Source organism: Scyliorhinus torazame, chromosome 15, assembly GCF_047496885.1.
Source record: "Scyliorhinus torazame isolate Kashiwa2021f chromosome 15, sScyTor2.1, whole genome shotgun sequence".
Classification (NCBI taxonomy): Eukaryota; Metazoa; Chordata; class Chondrichthyes; order Carcharhiniformes; family Scyliorhinidae; genus Scyliorhinus; species Scyliorhinus torazame.
In genome coordinates, this window is record NC_092721.1 from 177089277 (window position 1) to 177112754 (window position 23478).

Below are 23478 nucleotides of genomic sequence, written 5' to 3' on the forward strand. Positions count from 1 at the left end.
GTTTGAAGCCTACTTGTGACAATAAATGATTTTCATTTCATTTCATTATTGTAATATTGCCTTTCTTATATGCCTTTTCTATGTCCTGCCCCACATCCTGATTACTGCTAGGGGGTACATAACTCCCATCAGGATATTTTTACCTTTGTGATTCCTTAAATCTACCCACAGAGATTCTACGCCTTCCGACCCTATATCACTTCTTGCTGTCGATGTAGTTTCATTTCTTACCAACAATGCAACCCCGCCCCATCTTCCTGTCCTTTCAATAGGGCATATATCCTTGGATATTTAGATCCCAGCCCTGATCCCCTTGCAGCCATGTCTCTGTCCTGGCCACAACATTGCACATAAATGTGCGCAACAAGCCCATTTACCTTGTTCCATATACTGCGCACATTTAGGTACAGCACCCTCAGTCCTGCGTAAGCCAACCCCTTCTCATAGTTGTCCCCTTTTCTGCTGAGCCTGAAGTTAGCTTTGTGCCACCTTCGATACTCTCTGTTCCATTGCATGTTGTGGAAACTTTACTAACCTCTCCTGAGCCCTCTGCCCCTTTGACTATTTTAAAGTCCTCATCATTAACCTGCACTCCCACCTCCAATTTAACTGGATTTTCTAATTTTCTATACAACTGATTGAACCCGCCCCCACTGTTTAATCATTCGGCAAGTAACTCATCACCTGATTCCCCAATGCCGTCCACCATCCACAAGTCAGGAGAATGATGGAATGTTCCCCATTTGCCTGAATGAGTGCAGCTGCAATAGCGCTCAAGAAGCTTAACACCATCCAGGACAAAGCAGTCCACTTGATCGACAGCAAAGATGGGACTACGATCAGGGAAGGGAGTTCCCACAGCCCTAACAATAGCCCCAGAGGAGTTTCCCCGCAATGTCTTAGAAGACAAGGTTCAAGCCCAGCCCCAGGCTACGGTCCATGTAGAGTTTGTACATTCTCCCCGTGTCTGCATATGTCTCACCCCCACAACTAAAAGCTGTGAAGGTTAGGTGGATTGGCCATACCAAATTGGCCCTTAATTGGAATAAAATAATTGGGTACTCTTTAAAGAAAAGAATGTCTTAGAAGAGGAGAGAAAATGGCAGAGTTTTGTGGGGGGAATGCCTGAGATAAGGCTCTAAAAAGGGACCAAAGTAGTGGCAATGCGCAGGAGGCCAGGATTGCAGGGCCACAGAGTTCTAGGAAGATTGTAGGAAGAGGTTACAAAATTTGAGGCTGGGTGAGGTCAGGGAGAAATTGACAGATTTGAGATGTTGGTGGACTGGGAACCGATGCCGGTCAGTGAGTACAGGGATGATGAGTGAACGGGACATGGTGCGAGTTGGGATAGACTCGGAGGAGCTCTGGATTATGAAAGATGGAAGGGAGACCAGGGGAACATTGGAAGTGTCCAGTCTGGATGTACCAAAGGCACAGATGATTGTCTCGGGCAGAGCAGAGCAGAAACTGGTGATTAACAGAGTTAGAAGCAGGCGGTTTGAGTGAAGGATAGGACATGGGGACAGGAGATCAGCTCAGGTTCGTAGAGGAAGCTGAGGTTGGAAGAACCTTGGACATTAGCAGGGGAGAGGGATGGAATCTGCGTTGAGTTTATGATGGGGCGAAAACAGTGGCTATCCGGGTATTTTGGGGGAGGAAACTCTCCAAGGGTCCATGAAAGAAAACAAAAATGAAGCAAAATGCAAAAACACCTTGCTTTACAAATAAATAAACAATTCAGCGAAAAGCAAAAGGATATGGCCAGCCACTCAGCAGTATGCAATCCTGTCTTCATACACCCACTGACCTCCAGCACTGATGCCACTAGAATTTGCAATATCAGTGGGGAGGGCATATCATTTCCATTGGGCCTCTGTTCTTAGACAACAGAACACACACTGAACAGGAGCAGGAATTACCTCAATAATTTCCGATGCCTGACTTCTTTTGGAATAATTAATGCTCCTCCAGTTGCCCAACTTTAATTCACCTGTGAATTTGAATTTGTGGGATTGATGTTTCACACACAACAGCATTGAAAAATATGCGGAACAGTTTTTAATGCAAATGTTTCACAGATAAGGCGACTGCGAGGAATGCATTTTAAAATGAATGCTTTAACCGTTTGTGGACTGGTTCTATCTTTACTTTTGAGGTATTCTACTTCTGGTCCCCTGTTGTCACTTGCAATTTTGATGCATTATCCAGTAGGTAAGTACATGTAACAGTGGTTAGCACTGCTGCCTCACAGTGCCGAGGACCCGGGTTCAATCCCGGCCCCGGGTCACTGTCCATGTGGAGTTTGCACATTCTCCCCATGTCTGCGTGGGTCTCCCCCCACACACAACCCAAAAGATGTGCAGGGTAGGTGGATTGGCCACGCTAAATTGCTACTTAATTGGGGAAAAGAGAATTGGGTACTCTAAATTTATAACTAAAAAACATTAGACAAGTGTTAATAGTCTGCCTCACAGATGCGATTTACTCACTGGTATTGAAGTGGAGATTTCAGTCTGTAGGCGATGCATCTGTTTATGGAATGCTATATGATCACAAGTTAAAAGTGACAAAAAGCAAAACTCCAACAATTGGGGGCCGCTAAACGTGGCATAAGATGCCGGCATCTTCTGCAGACCTTAGTGTAATTTTATGAGTTGCCAGAGGAAAACAGCAGTATTAGAGTCCCAAAAATATAAATACACCATGCTTTCCCTGACCACTAGGTGTCACTTGACAGCCAATGAAGTACTTTTTGAATTGTCACTGTTGTAAAATCAAGTCACTGAGGACCAGAGGCTGCTTTCCTTTTTGAGGGGGAGAGCTGACTGGTAGTGATTTAACCTGAGGGTCACCACACCTCAGGTGAGGGGCAAAGTTGAGAAGGCGGGGCTTTCATGGATAACTTCATCCAGGGTGGGTATTGAACCTGCGCTGTTGTGGTCTTTCCGCATCACAAGCCAAGTGAGTCCAGTCAAACCAACTGAGCTAACCGACCCCCTTAGTCATTGTTGCAGGAAACACTGAACCCAATCTACACATAAGCAAACCCCGCAGACAGAAATGTGACGATATCCAGAGAATCTGTTTTTCCTTTGTGATGTTGATTGAAAGATAAATATTGACCAGGTCACCCGGGTCAGCTCCCCTGCTCGTTACCTAAATAGTGCCACGGGATCTTTTACATTTCCCGAGCAGGAAGACCTGGAAGAGTTGAATATCTCATCCGGCGGTAAGCCCCTTCAGCAGTGCAGCACTCCTTCAGTATTGCACTGCAGTGTCAGTCTTGATAGAGGTGCTCAGGCCCCGGGGTGGGGCTTGAAGCCAGAATCTGGTGAATCAGAGGGAAGGCTGCTATCAACTGAGCCACAGAGACAAAAGCTATGGGCTGAGAGTTAGATTCCGCTCACCTGGAGAAAAGCAGCAGCATCATGAGGCAGAAACACAAAGACTGGCGGTGTGAAAGGAAGAGGAATGTTACAGGTGAGGAAGCCAACAGAAGGGGGAAATGGGATGAACAGCAGAAGCACAAGATGAACAGTGCCAGAACTGGGAGGGAGAACAGAAGCTTTGATGTAAAGACAAACCAGGAGAAACGGAGAGATAGAACCCCTCCACCCATAATTTGACAAAAGGACTCTTAAGACCAGAGTAAAAATCCAGGTAATTGACATTGTATCAGTTAATTTTGTCCAGTCTGGTTCACAGTTAACGGAAGATGGTGACTTAAACAGTTTCTTAATAGATTTTGAAATATTGGCAAACCACTTAGGTGTTGAAAAGAAAAGCCCGCTACTATCACTTTGGGCTAACAATCTGAAATCTGTTTTGTGACCAGATCTGTGGTACAGTGTGGATTATAATGTGGTTGAATCAGCGATTCTTGTTGTTTCTGGGCATGATGAGGGGCGGCCTGGCAACACAGTGGTTAGCATTACTGCCTCGCAGCACCAGGGACCTAACTTCAATTTCGGCCTTGGGTGCCTGACTGTGTGGAGTTTGCACATTCTCCCGTGTCTGGATGGATTTCCTCTGGGTGCTCCGGTTTCCTCCCATAGTCTAAAGATCTGGATTAGGTGGATTGGCCATTCTAAATTACCCTTAGTATCCATGATGTCCAGGTTAGGTGGGGTTGGGGGGATGGGGCGGGGGAGTGGGCCTGGGTAGGGTGCTCTTTCAGAGGGTTGGTGTGGACTCGATGGGTTGAATGGCCTGTAGGAATTTTATGATAAGACAATATCATAGAACCATAGAATTCCTACAGTGCAGAAGGAGCCATTCAGCCCATCGGTTCTGCACCGACCCTTTGAAAGAGCATCCTACCCAGGCCCACTCCCCCCACCTCATCCCCGCAACCCCATAACCCCACCTAGCCGTCATTGAGCACTAAGGGGCAATTTAGCATGACCAATCCACCTAACTTGCACATCAATCTATGATGACCCCTCAAACCTTAAATAAACTAAAAATATAGAATGCTTGGAGCCATATGTACAGAGAACTGAATGATCGTCTCGAGTCTCATTTACAAAGATTGGAGAATCAAGTCCAAGAGCAATCCAGAAGACCCCCTTTCATATCCATCATTTAAAAAATATTAATTCATGGGATGTGGGCACTGCTGACTGGATCAGCATTTATTGCCCATCCCTAATTGCCCTTGAACTGCATGACATTTAAAAATCATTGCTGTGGGTCTGGAGCCAGATGTAGGCCAGACTGGGTAAGGACGGCAGATTTCCTTCCCTAAAGGACATTAGTGAACCAGATGGGTTTTTCCAACAATCGACAATTTTTTCATGGCCACCATTAGACTTTTCATTCCAAATTTGTTTTTGCGATCAATGGATAATTTTCATTTGATTTGAATGTGTTATTGACAGTCAATTAGTCTTTTGCGGAGACTCCGAACAAAAACAGGAAAACACATCTGGAATTGTCCTATTGTATGTGATGGGAAGAATTCCCATCCCCCACTCTGCTTGATGTTTTCCAAGTGTGTCGGTTCTACACTGGTATTTACCATGTTTCTCAGAGTAGGCATGTTGCAGTAGAGGGGGCCGTATTTTGTCTTCAACCATGCTCTCTCCCAACCTGGGCAATGCTGGATGCTGACAGTGAGTGCCTACAGTGGAAAATATTCCATGTACTACTGCTAATAAACCAATGAGATAAGAAAAAGTAAAAAACAAAGCCTTTATCTGAGCTGAAACCAATATTTAAAACCTTGGTCCTATTGCAATGTATTATGCTTGCACAACAGTTAATCTAGAAATTAATTCTATATTTGCACAATCTTTCCATACCCTTTAACTCGTCTTGTGGTGTGGTACAGTATCATGCGTTTGCTTGTATCAATAGCACAGGCCATTTACCTCATTCAGAAATGAACAAAGGCACTGAAAACTATCCACATATCCTGCTAAAAATGTAATTTGCATGTATATGCCCAATTAACAAGAAAACACCAGAGAGTTAAAGCCAATAACAGTGCCTATCATTGTAGGAGTTGTATAATTAAATATGGGCAAAACTCTCATGATTTGAATCCTTCAATTAAGGGAATGTTTTGTAACTCCCTCCAGGGTTTCTTGTTCTATATATAGTCCTGATACATTGCAGAGTTAGTTGAGCGCGCTTTGTTTATTATACCTTCTCTAAGCTGTGCACTCTATCTGGGTAAACTGATCTATCTTTCTATCCACTCCCTTATGTATGTATTTACTTGGTGCTGCCATACTGTTACCCAATTTGACATGTAGTTTATGTTCACCGTTTTGAGGGAGGATGTGTTGTATGTATATTGCTTTGAAGGAGTTTACCATCAGACTGTTTTAATGATGGATTCATGGTCATCCATGAAGATGAGCATGAAGAATAATGGTGGTCCTGAATTGAGCTTTCGTGGAAGAGAGTGACAGTATAAAAACACTTTTTGAAAATACTCAATGTGGTTGTCACCACTTAGGACTGGAAGGAAACAGTCTGTCAATAGGAGAAATCCTTTGGGAGTTTGCATCAGCTGGTGCAATGGGGGGGTGGGGGTTCAGAGGAGACTAATTGGCCGATTGCAACCATGACCTTTGCCACAAGTTCCAAACGGGAAAAGAAAGACATCTGCTGCAGTCTGGAAAGAATAAAGAGTGAAATAGTTGTATTTGGTTCGAACTTTGCTGCTGACCTCTTGTTGCATTTCAATGAGAAGGGCAGCTTGTGCTGCATCGCCGTCCTGGGCAACAGCAAACTTAGCTAAGAATTCAGCTCAGAAACACCCCGTTTCCTAGCAACACTGGGATAGTGGTGGCTTTTGCTCAGACGAAATCATCCGGTGGCAGAAGTGGGATCATTTGGTGGAGTGCTCGAGGCAATGTGAAGTGTACACACGCAACTATCCGTGTGCAGCTTTGTCCGGACACTGCGCTGCAAGCTGCCCGGGGGAACCCAAAGGAGGATTAACAATGCACGCCCACTCTCACGGTTGAGAAGTAGTTCTCACCTCGGACGCTTGTCGAGTGCAGATCATTGACCTTCCCACCATATTGCTTTCAGATGACGAGCGTCTGAGAGGATTGATTTTTGTATTGTTTTAAAAACGGAGGTGCCTCGAGTGGTGTTCGGAGCTAAACTAAAAGTACAGCAGCAGAACCTGGTAAGCAAGAAAATATTATTATGTGGCACACGTTTTCTTTGTTGAATGACTTGGAAACGGATGCTGTTGTTTTATTCCGAGAGAGCTAATCTGATGTGTGGGGGGTCAGTGCTGAAAAATCTTTGTTTACTGTGGTAACCGAACTAGTAATGTTTCTCATTCTGAAGGTTTGGCAGGTTTACAGGAACACTGAATCTAACAATAGTTACATTCTGTCTTCATTCTACACTATAATAGATTTACATCCCCAGCTATAATAAAGCTGAGGAGTGCCGAGTGGAAGTATTTAACCAACACAGCACCACATACATTAGAGTAAGGGTTTTATTTGCTTTGTGAAATATAGTCTCGTATTAGTGTTTCATTCCTTGCCTAAAACAATTCTTGACATTTCTGTGTGCTTATGTGCACCGTGCACTGTTTACTGAATACTCACTATGAAAAACAACTGCCACAGCAAATAGTGTAAACTTTGGTCCTTATGGGCTTTTTCTAAAGGAAAAGATGCTGTCTTACTCACACACATAGTAACAGCTTGCATTTAAGTAGCATATTTAATGCATAAAATACCCCAGGGCTGAAAATAATTAGACACTCAATAGAGGGGGAGAAGGGGGGGGGGGGGGGGGGGGGGGGGGGGGGGGGGGGGGGGGGAGGGCGGGTGGAGATGACTGAAGGAACGATCAAAGAAGAAGCTTTTTGGGTTGAGGGAGGTACTCCAAGGAAGGCAGGTGTTTAGGGAGAGGTTTCCAGATTGCTGGGCTGAAATGGCTGAAGAATGTGCTGAGAAGGTGGGTGGAGACCCTGAGCAATTTATAACAGAGGCCAGGATAGAAAGAATGGAGCATGCATGCAAGGAACATCAGCCTGAAGTCAGAGGTAGGAATGGGAAAAACCATGCATGGATTTATTATTGAAAACAAAATATTTTGCTGTGAATTTGAAGGAGAATGGTCGACGAGCACAAAAGTATATATTTTTTTAAGTTTTAGAGTATCCAATTATTTTTTGTCCGATCAAGGGGCAATTTAGCGTGGCCAATCCACCTACCCTGCACATCTTTTGGGTTGTGGGGGTGAAACCCACGCAGGCACGGGGAGAATGTGCAAACTCCAGACGGACAGTGACCCAGGGCCAGGATCGAATCCGGGTCCTCGGCGCCGTGTGGCAGCAGTGCTAACCACTGCACCACCATGCTGAGCTAAGCACAAGAATAATAAGGGATCTGAAGCAGTTGTATTTCTTGTGAAGGGTGATGGGAGTATTTGAGCCTGGAAGCAGCAACAAAGGCACAACAACAATAACACAGCAACTTACATTTGGCTTGCACTTCTTTTTTAAAAATATATTTATTCACATTTTCAATGATTTTCAACAAAGCACAAAACAAGCAAAAATTATACATGAGATTTCCAACAAAATACAATAACCCCCATTTAACAAATAAACAAGCCAGTAAGGAAAACGCCCCACTCTAACCTAAACAAAACAGAAAAAAACAAACTCCCCGGGGTTGCTGCTGCTTCGACCTCCACCTAACGTTCCACGAGAAAGTCTAGGAACGGTTGCCACTGCCTGGAGAACCCCTGCACAGCTTTATCCTTTCCAGCTTGATGAACCCTGCCATATCGTTAATCCAAGCTTCCACGCTCGGGGACTTTGCATCTCTCCACATTAGTAGGATCCTCCGCCGGGCTACCAGGGGCGCAAAGGCCAGAACTCCGGCCTCTTTCGGCTCCTGCACTCCCGGCTTGTCCGCTACCCCAAATAATGCTATCCCCCAGCTCGGCTTGACCCGGGTGTTCACCACTTTGGACATAGCCCTCGCAAAGCCCCTCCAGAACCCCTCCAGCGCCGGGCATGTCCAGAACATGTGGGTGTGATTTGCTGGGCTCCCCGAGCACCTCACATGCCTGTCCTCCACCCCAAAAAACGTACTCATCCTCGCCCCTGCCATATGCGCCCTATGGACAACTTTGAACTGTATTAGGCTGAGCCTGGCGCAAGAGGAGGAAGAATTAACCCTACTCAGGGCATCAGCCCACAGATCTTCATCCAGCTCCTCCCCCAGCTCCTCCTCCCACTTACCCTTTAACTCCTCCACCGAGGCCGCCTCCGCCTCCTGCAGTTCAGATACCCGAGACCTTGCCTTCTCCGACCCATACACCCAAAATCACCCTGTCCTGAATCCTTCGTGCTGGGAGCAGCGGAACTTCCCTCACATGCTGTCTCACAAATGCCCTCACTTGCATGTACCTAAGAGCATTCCCGGGAGGTAACCCAAATTTCTCCTCTAGCGCCCCTAGGCTCGCAAAAGTCCCATCGATGAATAGGTCCCCCATTCTTTTAATCCCAGCCCGCTGCCAGCTCAGAAACCCCCCCCATCCATCCTACCCGGAACAAACCTGTGGTTCTCTCGTATTGGGGACCAGACCGAGGCCCCCACCTTGCCCCCTATGTCGCCTCCACTGCCCCCAGATCTTCAGAGTCGCCGCCACCACCGGACTCGTGGTGTGCCTTTGTCGGCGGAAGCGGCAACGGTGCCGTCACCAGCGCCCCCAGACTCGTACCCACACAAGAGTTAGAGTGATGTAGGACGGTATTCCAGAACTTGGAACCAAGACAATTGAAGGCATGGCTACCAACAATGTAGTGATTGAAATTAGGGATGCGCAAGAGGCCAGAATTTGAGGAGAGCGAGTAAAGCATGGATAAATTGGCTCGCTGGATGGCACTCTGAGAGAAGGCAGGACATGTAAGGGTGGGGCAGGCTTGGGGGATTTGAGGGTCCCGGGGTGAAAGCCCTAACTGATTGTCGGTCCCTCTCCTTCTCCAATTGCTGACAGATATAACAAAATGGCTGGTTACGTCAGTCCCGCAGAGGCTGCCCTCGCCGTGCTGGTGGTAGCCCAGGCGGCCAGCTACTGGAGAAGGTGGCAGCAGCCTCGACACAGGCTAGAGGTGGCACCCCATGTACAGGGTGCTGCCGCACATCCTCAAGGCCTGGCTGCCCATCAGGCTAACGAGGAGCCCAGAGCGGGACACCAGTGACAGCCCAAGTTGTACAGGCGTCATTGGTGTTTTGAGGAGCCGACGGACAGCATGTGCCTCAGGAGACTGCACCTCAACAAAGAGACAGTGTGTCATCTGTGCCATGTCCTCGTGGACTTGGCCACACTGTGGAGGTGGAGGACACCCCATCCTGGTGGCCATAAATGTCACTGCAGCTCTGAACTTCTATGCAGCCGGTTCATTCCAGGACTTGAGTGAGCACTTGTGCGTCATTTCCCTGGAGGGACCAGGCGGTGCTGGAGAACGAGCCACGGAGGACGGGTGCACAAGCTGCCAGAGGGTGAAGATAGGCGGCAGCCAGTATTTGGCATGCCCGGAGCTCCAGGGAGGCCCTCATCCTCACCCGATTCTCATTGGACAAGGCTTTGTCTGTCATTACCCCCCCCCCCCCCCCCCCCCCCCCATCCCTCCTGCGGGGTGGGGTTGCAGGCAGGCCCGCTGTGAAGATTAACGTCACAGAGGCTTCATGTATCAGGTGCAACATATTTATGAACATCTGAAATGTCCCGTCTCACATCAACAGCGTTAAGAAGCCTGGCCGGGTCAGCATCCCAAAGCGAAGGGCAGGTCTGCGTGCTGCCGTGCTGGTGTGTTGACTGGGAGTGAGTGGTGAGGGATCATTTTAAAGCAGCTCCCCCTTGTTAGCGACAAGATGCTGAGGCCCAGGCTGGTGACTCAGACGGCGAGACAGCCAGTAATGTAGCAAACCTCGTGCGGGCTCATATCCTGCACTAAGTGCCATTAAATTCGAGCTGCAATCCTGCCAACGGGTCGTCGAGAAACAGCCCGCCAATCACGGCCAAAATAACACTTGGAAATCTTTTTTTTTTAAATAATTTTTATTGAAGGTTTTCATAAAATATCAATAACAAAATGAAAAAGAAACTCAACAGGGTTAAGTACAAAACACAGTCCAGAAAAACAACCCTCCATACCCCCCTCCCCCCTGTACATAAATAATAAATTAACATTAACACCCCGACTTAATACAACAAGTATATACACCCCGTCAGACCCTCCAGTGTAAATAACAAAAACAAAAAATAAAGTGACCCCCCCCCCCGCCGAGTTGCTGCTGCCATTGACCAATGTCTACCGCTCCGCCAGGAAGTCTAAGAACGGTTGCCACCGCCTAAAGAACCCTTGTACCGACCCTCTCAAGGCGAATTTCACCCTCTCCAATTTAATGAACCCTGCCATATCGCTGATCCAGGATTCCACGCTTGGGGGCCTCGTATCTTTCCACTGAAGGAGAATCCTTCGCCGGGCTACCAGGGGCGCAAAGGCCAGAATTCCGGCCTCTTTTGCCTCCTGCACTCCCGGCTCCTCTGCCACCCCAAATATTGCGAGCCTCCAGCCCGGCTTGACCCTGGATCCTACCACCCAGGGTCGACACTGTCCTCGCTACGCCCTTCCAAAATTCCTCCAGCGCTGGGCATGCTCAGAACATATGGCTGTGATTTGCTGGGCTCCGTGAGCACCTAACACACCTGCCCTCACCCCCAAAAAAAACCGACTCATCCTTGTCCCGGTCATGTGTGCCCTGTGCAGCACCTTAAACTGTATGAGGCTGAGCCTCGCGCACGATGAGATAGAGTTCACCCTCCCCAGGGCATCTGCCCACGTCCCCTCTTCGATCTCCTCTCCAAACTCCTCCTCCCACTTACTTTTACCTCCACCACCGAGGCCTCCTCCTCCTCCTGCATCACCTGGTAAGTTTCCGAGATCTTCCCCACTCCCCCCCCCCCCCCCCCCCCCCACCCACCCCCCCCGAGAGCACCCTGTCCTGTACTGTGTGTGGCCGTAGCCGCGGGAATTCCACCACCTGCCGTCTGGCAAACGCCCTTACCTGTAAGTACCTGAAGGTGTTCCCCGGGGGGGAGCCCATACTTCTCCTCCAGCTCACCCAGGCTCGCGAACTTCCCGTCCACAAACAGGTCCCCCAACTTTCGTATCCCTGCACTGTGCCACCCCGCAAACCCTCCACCTGTTCTTCCTGGAGCGAACCGGTGGTTCCCCCGTAATGGGGTCCCCGCCGAGGCCCCCACTTTCCCACTGTGCCGCCTCCACTGCCCCCAAATTTTGAGGGCAGCCACCACCACCGGGCTCGTGGTATACCTCCTTGGAGGCAGCGGCGCCATTGCCAGCGCCCCCAGACTCGTAGCCACTCAAGACGCCGTCTCCAGCCTCTTCCATGCAGCCCCCTCCCCCTCCATCACCCACTTGCGCACCATCGCCGCATTGGCGGCCCAGTAGTATCCACAGAGGTTGGGCAGCGCCAGTCCCCCCCTATCTCTGCTCCGCTCCAGGAACACCCTTCTCACCCTCTGAGTCCCTCACGCCCACACAAACCCCATTATACTCCTGTTAACCCGCCTGAAAAAAGCCTTCGGGATAAACACGGGGTGGCACTGGAACAGGAACAGAAACCTTGGGAGCACCGTCATTTTGATTGACTGCACCCTACCTGCCAAGGACAGCGGCAACGCATCCCACCTCTTGAACTCCTCCTCCATTTGCTCCACCAGTCTTGTGAAATTAAGCCTATGCAGGGCCCCCCAGCTCCTGGCCACCTGGACCCCCAAATACCTGAAGCTCCGTTCCGCCTTTTTTAGTGGGAGCTCGCCAATCCCCCTCTCCTGGTCCCCTGGATGAACTATGAACAGCTCGCTCTTCCCCATGTTGAGCTTGTACCCCGAAAAGTCCCCGAATTCCCAAAGAATCCTCATTACCTCCGGCATTCCTCCCACTGGGTCTGCCACATACAGCAACAGGTTGTCCGCATAAAGTGACACCCTATGCTCCTCCCCACCACGCACCAACCCCCTTGACTCCCTCAGTGCCATAGCCAGGGGTTCAATCACCAGTGTGAAGAGCAGGGGGGAATAAGGGACACCCCTGTCTCATCCCTCGGTGCAATCGAAAGTACTCTGACCTCCTCCTGTTTGTGGCCACACTCGCCATCGGGACCTCATACAACAGCCTAACCCACCTGACAAACCCCTCCCCAAACCCGAACCTCTTCAGCACCTCCCACAGGTACCCCCAGTCTACCCTATCGAAGGCTTTCTCAGCGTCCATCGCCACCACTATCTCCGCCTCCCCCTCCCTCGCCGGCATCATGATAACGTTCAAAAGCCTCCGCACATTCGCGTTCAACTGCCTTCCCTTCACAAACCCCGTCTGGTCTTCATGGATGATCTGCGGCACACAATCCTCAATCTTCGTGGCTAAGACCTTTGCCAGCACCTTGGCATCTACATTTAGCAAGGAAATCGGTCTGTAAGACCCACACTGCAGGGGATCCTTGTCCCGCTTCAGGATCAAGGAGATCAGTGCCTGGGACATCGTCGGGGGCAAAGCCCCCCCTCCCTTGCCTCATTGAAGGTCCTAACTAACAGCGAGCCCAACAGGTCCATATATTTTTTTATAGAATTCGACTGGGAAACCGTCCGGCCCGGTGCCTTCCCCGCCTGCATGCTTCCTATCCCTTTGATCAGCTCCTCCAGCCCAATCGGGGCCCCCAATCCCGCCACAAGTCCCTCTTCCATCTTTGGAAACCTCAATTAGTCCAGGAAGCGGCCCATCCCTCCCTCCTCCCGTGGGGGCTCGGATCGGTACAATTCCTCGTAGAAGTCCCTGAAAACCCCATTGATGCCAGCTCCACTCCGCACCACACTCCCTCCCCTGTCCTAAACTCCCCCGATCTCCCTAGCTGCGTCCCGCTTCCGAAGCTGATGCGCCAGCATCCAGCTTGCCTTTTCCCCATACTCGTAAATCGCCCCCTGGGCCTTCCTCCACTGCACCTCCGCCTTCCTGGTGGTCACCAGGTCCAATTTGGCCTGGAGGCTACGCCTCTTTCTCAACAATCCTTCCTCGGACTCCTCCGCATACCTCCTGTCTACCCTCACCATCTCCCCCCACCAGCCTCTCCCTCTCCCCCCCGCTCCCTTCGCTCCTTGTGGGCCCTAATGGAGATCAGCTCTCCCCTCACCACCGCCTTCAGTGCCTCCCATACCATCCCCACTCGGACCTCCCCGTTGTTGTTGGTCTCCAGGTACCTCTCTATACTTCCTCGGACCCGCTCGCTCACCTCCTCGTCCGCCAACAGCCCCACCGCCAAGCGCCACAGTGGACGCTGGTCCCTCTCCTCCACCATCTCCAAGTCCACCCAATGCGGGGCGTGGTCCGAAATGGCTATTGCTGAATACTCAGTATCCTCTACTCTCACTATCAACGCCCTACTCAAAATGAAAAAGTCGATTCAGGAATAAGCCTTATGAACATGTGAGAAGAATGAAAATTCCCTAGCCCCTGGCCTTGTAAATCTCCAAGGGTCCACCCCTCCCGTCTGGTCCATAAGCCCCCTCAGCACTCAAGCCGCCGCCGGTTTCCTACCCGTCCTAGACCTGGAGCGATCCAGTGCCGGATCCAGCACCGTGTTAAAGTCTCCCCCCATTATCAGGCCCCCCACTTCCAAGTCTGGGATCCGACCCAACATACGCCGCATGAAACCCGCATCGTCCCAGTTCGGAGCATACACATTGACCAGTACCACCATCTCTCCCTGCAACTTACCACTTACCATTATGTACTTGCCGCCATTATCTGCCACAATGCTCGACGCCTCAAACGACACCATCTTTCCCACCAAGATTGCCACCCCTCGATTTTTGGCATCCAGACCCGAGTGAAACACCTGACCTACCCACCCCTTCCTCAATCTTACCTGGTCTGCCACCTTCAGGTGTGTCTCCTGAAGCATAACCACATCCGCCTTGAGCCCCTTCAGGTGCGCGAACACGCGGGCCCGCTTAACCGGCACATTCAGTCCTCTTACATTCCAGATTATCAGCCGGATCAGGGGGCTACCCGCCCCCCCATCCCCGCCGACTAGCCATGACCCCTCCTCGGCCAGCCACGCGCCCGCACCCCCACACCCGGCCCGTTCCCCACAGCGGCATACCCCCGTCTCGACCCCCCGCACTCGCTCCAGCTCCTCCTTGACCATAGCAGCAACAACTCGATCCCCCCCCCCCCCCCCCCCCCCCCCCCCAGGCTAGGACCCATCCTCGCTGATTTACTCCCCCCATTGCACTTCCGCAAGTCAGCTGACTCCTGCTGATCCTGGCCACTCTCGCCTCTCCTTCAACTCCTCCCATTGTGTGGCACACCCTCCTCTCCCGTACCCATCCATAGGCTCTCCCCTTCCCCCTTTTGTTCTAAGCGCGGGAAACGACCCTCGTTCCCCCGCCCCCTCCAGTCTTCAGCGTGGGGAAAAGCCCGCGCTTTCCACCTACCAGGCCCCGCCACCTCTGACGCAGCTCCTTTTACAGGCCCGGTCCCCTCACCCCTGACTCGGGCCTCCCCCCTCCTCCGCGGGGCCCCATCTCACCTCCAAGAGCCCCCCTGACCAACCCAACCAAAACAGTGCCCAACCCGCCCCAGCCACCCTCACCGACCAAAAGAGAAAAAACACAAAGAAAAAGAAACCCGGAGCAATATAAAGGCCCCTCCCTTGAAACAAAAATAAACATGCATATCAACCGCAGTCCCCAATCGCCCGTCCCGACCCTCAATCTGTGTCCATCTTCTCGGCCTGAACAAAGGCCCACGCCTCCTCCGGAGACTCAAAATAATGGTGCCGGTCCTTGTAGGTAACCCACAGTCGCGCCGGCTGCAACATGCCAAACTTCACCCCTAGTTGAAGCCATCTACTGACGGGGAGCTGCTGTAGACTCCTTCCTACACCGGGAAACGTCGAAAAAGTGCCGTTGGGGGCCCGGAAAAGAGCCCAAAAGTCCGTTTTTGCGGGAGCCGCCGAATGTGCGACTTAGCTCCGCATAACCGCAACCGGAAGTCAACACTTGGAAATCTTTCCGTTAAATTGCACCCAGAGTTGCATGTCATTGGTGTCCAGAGAGAAGTTTGCTACTTTAAGACCTGGTCCCAAACACATGGGGCTGAGTTCTCCGCCGGCGGGATTTTCCGCTTTGCCGGGCCCGGGGGTTTCCCGACGACATGGGGCTGCCCCACAACGGGAAACCCCATTGTCCGGCCGGCGTAATGGAGAATCCCGCCGGCGGGTCGAGGCGGGGCGGAGAATCCAGCCCATGGGTAATTATTTTTCTGAAAATATATATTCTCATAACTTCAGTAATTCAGGTGGAAAGTTTGCAATTTATATAAGTAGAAAATTATGCATAATTCTGTGATATTCTTCATATAAGCTTATTCACTATTTAAAAAAAACTAAACAGTATCAATTCCATAGTCACCATAAGCGTGGGAGCACAGTGGGTAGCAATATTGCTTCATAGCTCCAGGGTCCCAGGTTCAATTCCCGGCTTGGGTCACTGTCTGTGTGGAGTCTGCACGTTCTCCCCGTGTCTGCGTGGGTTTCCTCCGGGTGCTCCGGTTTCCTCCCACAAATCCTGAAAGATGTGCTGTTCGGTAATTTGGACATTCTGAATTCTCCCTCCATGTACCCGACCAGGCGCCGGGATAAAATGAAAATGAAAATCACTTATTGTCACAAGTAGGCTTCAAATGAAGTTACTGTGAAAAGCCCCTAGTCGCCACATTCCGGCGCCTGTTTGGGGAGGCTGTTACGGGAATCGAACCGTGCTGCTGGCCTGCCTTGGTCTGCTTTCAAAGCCAGCGATTTAGCCCTATGCTAAACAGCCCCTAAACAGGATGTGGTGACATGGGGATTTTCACAGTAACTTCATTGCAGTGTTAATGTAAGCCTACTTGTGACAATAAAGATTATTATTAAATTATTAAATCTGGAGATTGGTCTATGTTATCAGAACAATATGGGCTTGTGAATCAGCTAGCAATGTTTCGCCTTTTACTGATCCTCTTTCCATTGAAGTTCACAGAATAATTAAGACTCTTTTATCTCCTGGTCTCAATGTCACTTCAACTTTTTTATAATTAAAAAATCTTGGCAACATTTTACAGGTAAATGGGAAATTAAAACTGGCACAGCGTATGACAGGCTACTGAGTTGCTACACCACCATTTTGTGCTGCAGTGTAGACGAATTTCACAATCTGAGTATTTGGCCAGATATTTGTGGTCCATGTTGATTGAACACCACTCGCAGTTCATTACACATCCACTTGGCTTTCTGTGGGATTTTACACTGTGACTTATGCTATTTTTTACACCTCAGCAGGATATCTGGCACCAGTAGCCTGGATTGTGTGCTAAGGATAATGGTGAGGCTATCTACTGCTCATAATTATTAAGGATTTAATCGGACATCAACCTCTGGTATCCGCACATGTACCATTTAACAAGAACATAAGATTTTGTCTGAGATGCCCTGCTCCTCCAGAAACCTTGCACTAATTGTATCCCGCTGAGAGATTCACCATCCAAATACATGTAAGAGCTTGATTTTTGGGTTCTTACATATTATATACCCACCGAAGATGCCAGAAAATATTAGAGCTTGCCCATTTAAGTGTAAGTGAACTTTTGACCATTAACATCATTTAATTACTGCCAAGCGAACTGTCAGGCACTGAAAACTTAATTTTTCAAGTGTGGCGTCTCATTGTTTCAGATTTTAATTATTATTTGTCTCATTTTTAAATTTTAAAAATGAAGTTTTCTTTTTTTCTTTATGTCTCTCTTATCGCTCCCATAAAGTCCGCTTTCTTTGTATATCTTTAGTTCACTCTCTGTACGTGGAATGACATAGTACTATTCCTGGTTTAGGCTCTGCCTGCCCCAAGTAAGGATTCTTCAGTTTGATTGGCCCTGTCCCACTTTCTCCATTTTTCTCTGGTCATTAACAACATTTATAAATCTAGTTGGTCAGTTTCCTTTGTTATTTATAATAGAAACACATAGATCCTAGGGGGATGCAATCAAGTCTCACTGGAAACCACAAATCGAGAAAATATTTATGTTGAAGACCACATTTTGTCCACATTAAGTCCACTCTCTTCAACATTAACAGCTTATTTTCCAGATTTGAAAGGAATTGCTCCAGAATTTGCCAAATCTCTTTAACCATTGACCTTTTTAAGCCAAAGATGAACAGGAAGGTTTGTGACACAAATGTGGAAGTAAAATGTTTGAAATTGATTTTCAAAGCAAAGGTTTGAGTTAAAAGCTGGTCAAGTCAATAATGTGATAGCAGATGAATGTCTGCATACAATATAGCAGCACAGCAGGCTGTAGACTAGCTCAAGGGGGATTGTCTGGGAGTTGGGTAACGGGAGGGCAATAGAAAGAAGGGAACAGTAGCCAGTGTTTAATTGTGTCTCTTTCTCAGACCTTGTTACGATTGGATCAAGATCAGTTCATTTTTAGTAACCATACAATGTCTTTTTGAGGAATTTATTTTTAGCTGATGTTGATTCAATATCCTGCGACATGAAGCACAAGGATTTAACTGTTTGATTAATTTAGCCAAAGAAGATCTGACTAAAAATAGAATGGGCCAGATTGTGTCCTAGCATACTATCTAATAGCATGTGCTAAATCAAATTCATTATACCTTTTTTCGATTAAGGGACAATTTAGCATGGCCAATCCATCTGCTCTGCACATCTTTTTGAGTTGTGGGGGTAAGATCCGCAAAGATGTGGGAGAATGTGCAAACTGCACATGGGCCGGGACTGAGCCGGGTTCTCGGCACCGTGAGGCAGCAGTGCTAACCACTGTACCACCCTTCAAATTCATTATTTAGAGTTTTTAATTTTTAAAGAATATTCCTTCAGGGGGTGTATCCATCCCTAATTGCCCTTGGGAAGGTGGTGGTGAACTGCCGCCTTGAACCACTGCAGTCCATGTTGTGTGGGTACACCTGCAGTGCTGATAGGGAGGGAGTTCCAGGATTTTGACCTGGCGACAGTAAAGGATATATTTTCAAGCCAGGATGATGAGTGACTTGGAGGGGAACCTCCAGGTGGTGGGGTTCCCAGGTATCTGCTGCTCTTGTCCTTCTAGATGGTAGTGGTCGTGGATTTGGAAAGCGCTGTTTAAGGAACCTTGCTGAGTTCCTGCAGTGCATCTTGCAGATGGTACACACGGCTGCTATCGTGTGTCGGAGGTTGAGCTAATATTTGTGGAAGGGGTGCCAAACCAGGGGCCTGCTTTGTTCAAGATGGTGTCGAGCTTCTTGAGTGCTGTTGGAGCTCCACTCATCCAGGCAAGTGGAGAGTATTCCATTACACTCCTGACTTGTGATTTGTAGATGGTGGCCAGGGTTTGGGAATCAGGAGGTGAGTTACTCTCTGCAGGATTCCTAGCCTCTGACCTGCTTTTTTGGCCACAGTGTTTATATAGCTGGTCCAGTTTTCGGTCAATGGCAGGATATTGATTTTTGTGTGACAGGTTGCTGAAAGTGTGAGGGGATAATGTAGTTGCATCACAAATCAGGCATCTGGGAACTGAGTGACCCAGGGCAAGAAATGTATTCCTCTTTAACCAATCAAATTGAAGAATTGTGAAATTTAACAGCACAATAATAATAATCTTTATTGTCACAAGTAAGCTTACATTAACACTGCAATGAAGTTACTGTGAAAATCCCCTAGTCGCCACATTCCAGCGCCTGTTCGGGTACACAGAGAGAGAATTCGGAATGTCCAATTCACCTAACAGCACGTCTTTTGGGAGGAAACCGGAGCACCCGGAGGAAACCCACGCAGACACGGGGAGAACATGCAGACTCCGCATAGACAGTGACCCAAGCCGGGATTCGAACCTGGGACCCTGGCGCTGTGAAGCAACAGTGCTAACCAGTGTGCTACCGTGCCGCCCAAGGACTGAGAAATAAAATGTACATTAGAAGAAAGTGTAAAATAGAATGGGTGAATGATTGTCAAATCAGGTGTAGAAAGAGAAATAATGAGCTGAATCTTGCTAAGGTTTTGGGGGTCTCGCCTGCTGATGAGAGACCCAGAATGAAGGACCGACTCAGGCCGCGGGTAATGTTGCAGGGCAGGGGTGTGGGTGGGGTCCGCAGCAAGAGTTAGAGGTGGCCCTCAGTGGGTTGTCCCCTCATCCACCTTCCCATTATCCAGTCCCGTGGTGCGGAATATCCGGCGACACCCTCCCCCCACCCCCGCGGCTTGTTTTGTGGCAGTGTAGGCTGCTGCCGTTGGCTAGCGACGGAATCTTCCAGTGCAGTCGCTGCCAACAGGATTTCCTGTTTTTTTGCACCCTGGGGATGGGGAGTCGCTGTTGGTGGGACAGGAGGATCCCACCAGTGGGACCGGCTGGAAAATACCGCCCTGTGTCAAGCAGTGCGTGCCTTCCATCAAGACCCTCCCACCGCCCAGAGGTAACAAGTCAGCCACACGCTTTTAGCTGGCTGGTGACAAGCCTGCCTTAACCTGGGTTAATACCCGCGGCACAGTGGTTAGCACTACTGCTTCACAGCGCCAGGGACCCGGGTTCAATTCTGGCCTTGGGTGATTGTATGGACTTTGCACCTTCTCCCCGTGTCTGTGTGGGTTTCCTCCTCGTCCTCCAGTTTCCCCCCACAATCCAAAGATGTGCAGGTTAGATGGATTGGCCATGCTAAATTGCCTCTTAGGCTGGGGTTAGAGGGAGGGGGATTGGGCCATGGTAGGGTGGTCTTTCGAAGGGTCGGTGCAGACCCGATGGACCGAATGGCCTCTTTCTGCACTGTAGGGATTCTATGATTTTGTGAGGCCCTTCAGTGGTCACAAATTTCTCACTTAAGGGTCAGTTAAGGAAAATAAGTAAAAAAGGGAAAATAAAACTGCAGAAGGCGAGGGTAAGGATGAGAAAGACTGGGTTCCTATTGTGGCTTTCTTTGGTTTCCTATTTTTCAGAAAAATCAGTAACTATTGTAATGAACAATACAACTGGGCCCACGTGTGAGTGGGACTAATTAAATTAGTCCAATCTGGATCAATTAAGATTGGCAGTCTGGCTCCGTTACATGATTTAAGGAGTGTTGCCCTGACACCAGTACTGGTGTTCGACTCTGACCTACATCTAATAGGAAGAAGGTCTCTTTGCTCTAATGGCTGTTTTGTCTGCAACATGTTTTGGCAAGGAGTCCCCATCAGTCTCCTATGGACGTAAAGAATCTCTCAATTCTTGCACTAATTAGATTTAATAGGCAGCCATGCTCAAAGAGGCATTGGTGAATTATAAAAATCCTTTTCACAAGTCAAATTAATTACGTATTCCGCAATTCTCCATTGAGGGCTCTTGTTTGGACAGCACATATTTGTGCAACAAAAAATTTCCAAATGAAATGGCAAATTATGAAAACGATGGCAGGCACAGTTTACTATCCGTGCACAATCTCGACACCCTCTCTGTCTCTGACAAATATTGGAAGAAGAGTCCTGTGTCCAGCCATCAACTTTGCGACTTGCTTTGAGGGGCCGAATGGCCTCCTGCACTGTAAACTCTATGATTTTATGCTTGAGTGAGGTGGGGACAATTCTGCCCGAGGGGTTATATCTGAAATGAAGGCCCTTGACCTCTCTCCAGACGTGTCTCCGTGTTTCTGACATTTTCTGCTGTAGTTTCAGATTTCCAGCATTTTGGCTTTTTTTAAGCCAACTGTGGAATCATTATGACCCGAGAGTTCTGGCGTTACCGCTGAGGGGAAGACCAGCGCCGGGATTTCCCTTTCGCGTCCCTTTTCGGCGAGTTTGGTGATTGGGGAGGAAAATCTCGCCAAGGTGTATTTTACACTAGCAGGAACTCTCCACGATTATGTGTCACGCCCCCCCCCCCCCCCCCCGTCAGTGACATAACGGGTATCCGGCATTCGACATCGAGAACACCATTATAATGAATTTGAATCTCATTATCGGGCCCCCTATGTCTGATCATCTCCCCTTACCCTGTTAGATAAGCCATTCACGTTGACGTGAGGGTGTGCAGGTGCGAATTACGCCTGGTTTCCCGTGGTGTGCACCAAGCAGGCAGACCTCCCTGAGGAGCTCCGGGGAACCACATCGCCAAGACGGGATAAGGGATGCCGGGGGTGGGGGGTCTCCATTTTAATATTTGTGCACCAGGGTGGCCTTTCAAAATGGTGCCCCGATCATTGGGAAATAAACTTGCTGGCGTGGCGGGCTGCCCTTGGACGGTGTTTGCAATATTCTCCAAAGATGGCCAGAGAAAGTCACCGTTGGTGCCGCCGTCAATGCCCCTTTTCCCGCCGTCGTGAAAAAATGGTAAAATTCTGCCTAAAATGTTTTCTGTTCCTAACAAATGAGCGTACAAAATGTCCCTCGGCAAACCCCACACCCCTTCAATGGCAGGGAGATGTCAGCGATGACTTGCAAATATCCGGTCACCCATTGGTCCCATGCATAGGAGATGAGCATCACACATGCAAATTGTGGTGCGTTGAGCACTGGTGGAAGATCAATAGCGGTGGGCGTAATCCCTCTGTAACTGTCAGGACCACGGCCTCAAGTCCGTATGCTTTTAATGGTATTTATAAACTAGTTCTCATAGTGGGTAACTGGTCCAATCTTGTAATTGACACAATCGTTAAGGTGCCATGATTACATCACTGGAGGGAGGCATGTATTTAAAATTTGCACTCATAATTTTTTGTGGGTTATGTACATGGGCACATTGGAGGGCGCTTGCACAGACTCTTCTTCTTGAGCCCCAATCAAGGTTCCGCTCTCATCGAGCTTTGGAAACTGGGGCTGAACAGATGGCCCCCACGTCCAGCATTGCAACTCGGCAAATGTGGAAATGGGTTTCTCTCCAGCATCCAACTCTCCCAGGTATTCCGGTAGGTGGGCCAACTTGCTGTCTCGTGACAGGACCCCTATCTTGGAAAAAAGGCAGAAAGTTGTTGAGTAGCGTCCTCCCTTAAAACAGCTCCGATCCACTGACCATCCGCAGGGTTTGCAAGACAAATGGCAAATTGGGAATGGTGCCATTGGGTTACCACTTGCCGCCTTCCGAAGAGGAAAAGCATGTTTTGTTTTCTGAACTATAATTTTCACTGTTAATACCTTGTATACAGCACCAGATAATAAGATCTTCAATTTGTTCCAAACAAACTCAAGGCAAAGTAATACGTAGATCAGTTCAATTCTGGCCTTGGGTCACTGTGCGGAGCTGCACATTCTCCCCAGTGTCTGCATGGGTTTCCTCCGGGTTCTCCCGTTTCTTCCCACAGTCCAAAGATGTGCAGGTTAGGTGGATTGGCCATGTTAAATTCCCCTTAGTGTCCAAAGATGTGCAGGTTAGGTAGGGTTACGGATGTAGGGCGAGGGAGTGGACCTAAGGTAGGCTGCTCTTTCAGAGGGCTGGTGCAGACTCAATGGGCCGAATGGCCTCCTTCTACACTGTAGGAATTCTATGAATAGAACAGTGTGTGTTTAATTGAAAAGAAACCTTCCTCCAGGTCAGTGATATTGCAACCTTGGCCTATCTTTGGCGGAACCTCCAGGTTGCTTTATATATCCAACTCCCCTTTTCCCATTCTCCACCTTCAACTCACAGCCCAACCCTTTGTGGTCACGACAAGGGTTGGCACAGTTTTAGAGTTCAGCTAAACAGACGTTCAATCATTGTTATCACCTGATTTATACCGATTACGCAGTTTGAACAAATTCTCTGCATCATATCAGTAACCGCTTAATAAAAACTCCATTGTGAAGATTTACTTCTGTTTGTGAAATTTCACGGTGCAAATGTGTCTATTGTCCTGTAAACAATTATTTTGCTTTTTTGCAATTAAACGTTATCTGCTAATTATCGTGTTCACTCATACC

General features: G+C 48.9%; 1 protein-coding gene across 2 annotated transcripts in view; it reads left to right on the forward strand.

Moving 5' to 3' along the window:
* Positions 1-23478, forward strand: part of cracdlb (cracd like b) — a 259256-nt gene that overhangs the window by 54097 nt on the left and 181681 nt on the right. The window contains exon 1 of one of the 2 annotated variants that reach the window (XM_072477184.1): positions 7456-7525. The exons of the other annotated variant lie outside the window; for it this stretch is intronic. The gene's annotated coding sequence lies outside the window, so the exon portion shown is untranslated. Of the gene's footprint in view, positions 1-7455; positions 7526-23478 lie in introns of those variants that run through there. 2 annotated transcript variants of the gene reach the window in all.